A 3,804-nucleotide genomic window follows, 5' to 3' on the forward strand; every position below is an offset into this window, starting at 1 on the left:
TATTTTCTCTCTCAACCTCATTCTCCTGCCTTCTTCCTGTAACCTTTCATGCCCTGACCAATCAAGAACCTATCAACGTCTGTTTTAAATATACCCAATGACTTGGCTTCCACAACCATCAATGGTAACAAATTCCACAAATTCACCACCCTCTGGCTAAAGAAATCCTCCTCATCTCCTCCTCAAGCCCAGTTGTGCAGATGAAGGGTCTGAACTGTCCATTTTCCTCCAGAGAAGCTGCCTGAGTCCCCCAGTACTTCAGAAATGGTGCCACACCAAAGCCCAATTCAAATGGCACCACCACACAAAATATCCCAAGCCTTCCACACCAACAAATTTCTCCTTCCCACTTGTGGAAGGGTCTGGGAATCCCTCGAGCAATTACATAAATGTAGTTAACCCTCTTTCTTTATCAGAACTGGCCATTTCAAGTTCAAATTTAACTGTCATTCAACCAGACACATGTACAGTATACAGCCAAACAAAATATTGTGCCTCTGGGGCCAAGGTGGAAAACACAGTACATACAGTCACACACAGCACATATAGCACATACAGTAACAAAATAATATTAGCACCAGTCCCTGAATGACATGGGCTAAAGACAGACAGTGTATGGCATGCTGTCTTAAAGCCGTATTTCTGCAAGAACAAGCACACAGCAGTTTCTCAACACATGTTGGGTCTGCCACTGGCGAAGGCAATCCAGCTTGTCTACCCGGGAGTGAACACTGGAGAGCAACATCAATGGAAAAGCTGGCCTATAGGAGCCGAACTTCAACTGAGCACAATTTACACCCCACCACACCTCTGTTCCCTCTCCATTGCTACAGGCTGGCTGTTGTACAGCCCCACAATTAGCAACACAAACACAAAGAAGCCTAATCTGTAACAGATATTCCAGCAGTGGGCCACAGAAGCCTCAAAAAGAAAAGGGTTAGCTTTATTTGGCACAGGTACATCAAAATATAAAATGAAATGTGTCATCAAACTCTGGCACTGTAAAACATTGTGTTATCTGCTGTGCTACTGTGCCATCTTTGAGCATATCCGATTGTCATTGCCAATCGTCCTTCCACCAGCCTTAAGCCCTACAGCCAACTTCCAGTCTCTTCCCTGGTTCTGTCCCAAATTGTTTCTTTCTCCACGGCTACTGCCCGACTTGCTAAGTGTTTTCCAGTACATTTTAAACAGAAATGCAGAATATTTTGATTTTCATCCTTTGGCTCGCCAGGAACAAATTACCTCAGCCTGCAGGATTGCCCCAGAGGAGCTGAGGAGGGCATGAGGAAGATGGCAAGCAGCACACAGTGTTGTGGCCCATTTCATGGTAAAGGTTAGCACAGTGCTTTACACCACCAGCAACCTGGGTTTGATTCCCACCGCTGCCTGAAAGGAGTTAGTATATTCTCGCTGTGACTGCGTGGGTTTCCTCTGGGTGCTCCAGTTCCTCCCACAGTCCAAATATGTACCGGCTGGATTGTAAACTGTCTCTTGATTAAGCTAGGGTTAAATGGGGGAGTTCCTGAGGACCTAATCCATGCTGTATCTCAGAGAGATAGGCATCCGTTAGTCTCGAGAGACCATGGATTTGCGCCTTGGAAAGTTTCCAGGGCGCAGGCCTGTCAGGGTTGTATGGGAGACCAGCAGTTGTCCATGCTGCAAGTCTCCCCTCTCCACACCACCGATGTTGTCCAAGGGAAGGACACTAGGACCCATACAGCTTGGCACCGGTGACGTCGCAGAGCAATGTGTGGTTAAGTGCCCTGCTCAAGGACACAACACACTGCCTTAACTGAGGCTCGAACTAGCGACCTTCAGATCACTAGACCAACACCTTAACCACTTGCCCACACGCCAAGCTGTATCTCAATAAATAAATAAAAATGCTGGAAATCCAGCAGCTCCTGCAGAGGGAGATTTGGAGTTAACATTCTTCAATTCAGTCTTTAGCTTCAGGTTCAATGGACCACCACATACTTTTTCCAATATTTAATGGGGATTGGTTACTACTTGCTCCATCCTCGCTCCCTCCCACATTTCCCCTCCTTACACTCATTTGTATTTAAATTGCCAAATTATCCACTTTAAACGAGCAAAACACTTTATTTGCACTGCAAACACTAAGTCATAGAAGGAATTGCACCTTTCTGTAATAGAACATAGAACACTACAGCACAGTACAGGTCCTTCAGCCCTCCATATAATCCTTAAAAAAAGTACTAAACCCACACTACCCCATAACCCTCCATTTTTCTTTCATCCATGTGCCTGTCCAAGAGGCTCTTAAATAGCCCTAATGTTTTAGCCTCCGCCACCATCCTGGCAAGTTATTCCAGGCACTCACAACCCTCTGTGTGTAAAAAAAAACTTACCCCTGATGTCTCCCCTAAACTTCCCTCCCTTACATATGCCCTCTGGTGTTTGCTGTTGGTGCCCTGGGAAACAGGTACTGACAACCTATCCTATCCATGCCTCTCATAATCTTGTAGACCTCTATCAAGTCCCCTCTCATTCTTCTATGCTCCACAGAGAAAAGTCCCAGCTTTGCTAACCTTGCTTCATGTGACTTGTTCCCAATCCAGGCAACATCCTGGTAAATCTCCTCTGCACACTCTCCATAGCTTCCACATCCTTCCTATAATGAGGTGACCAGAATTGAACACAATACTCTTAAGTGCGGTCTCACCAGAGATTTGTAGAGTTGCAACATGACCTCTCTACTCTTGAACTCAATCCCCCTGTTAATGAAGCCTAGCATCCCATAGGCCTTCTTAACTACCCTATCAATCTGCGCAGCGACCTCGAGGGATGTATGGATTTGAACCCCAAGGTCCCTTTGTTCATCCACACTCTTAAGTAACTGACCATTAATCCTGTACTCAGTCTTCTGGTTTGTCCTTCCAAAATGCATCACCTCATACTTGTCTGGATTGAACTCCATCTGCCATTTTTCTGCCCAACTCTGCAGCCTGCCTATATCATCTTGTAACCTTCGACCACCTACAGCTCCATCCACAACTCCTCCAATCTTCTGGTACTGTTTACAGCCTTTCCAGAACTCTAACCATACCAGTGTAGAACCTACTCCCTAACATCTTAGGATCACTGCAAGTTAATGGTCAACACACTCTGGTGTTGATGTAGACCGACTCTGAAGGTGTGACTGGATTTAGAAAACTGTAGATGACTTTTGTTGGCTCTGGTTCTTTCTAAATAACATTATGTGCTAACACATTACCTTGCTAGCTCCAAGTTGGCACAGATGCATTAGCATTAAGTATGAGTTAATCATGTCTGCTGCCGTGTTATTCGAACTTTAAAAAAACTAACACTAAACCCATTGGAAAGTCTACACAAATAACTATTAAGGCTAGGATGTGCTCCAGTTTGGAGGTGCAATTAACAATAAGGCATTGGACTGAGAATTTTCAGTATTCTTGGATTGAAGCAAAGCAGTTGCTAGATTATGGAAGGTATGTGTTGTTGTTGAACTGTATATTTTTGAGTAATGATGCTAGAGAAATGGATAATCTCAGGAACAGATGTAAAACTTGGGGGTTTAACAAGAACAATTGGAAGTATTGACTGGGTCCTAACAAGCTCTGATTTGTATTTTGTAAGGGACTTTTCTGTAACATAACCTCTCATGTTTCTGAAATGGTTAACTTCTCAGCTGTATGTAGCTAACACGATTTTTAAAGGGGGAAAAACTAAGAGGAGCGAAGATGGCGGGCAGGAGGCGGCGCTGTATTCGGAGGCCTAGCCGACGGACGGGAGGCGGCATTGTGGGCGGAGGCCGGA

The sequence above is a fragment of the Hemitrygon akajei genome, chromosome 25 (assembly GCF_048418815.1).
Source record: "Hemitrygon akajei chromosome 25, sHemAka1.3, whole genome shotgun sequence".
Lineage (NCBI taxonomy): Eukaryota > Metazoa > Chordata > Chondrichthyes > Myliobatiformes > Dasyatidae > Hemitrygon > Hemitrygon akajei.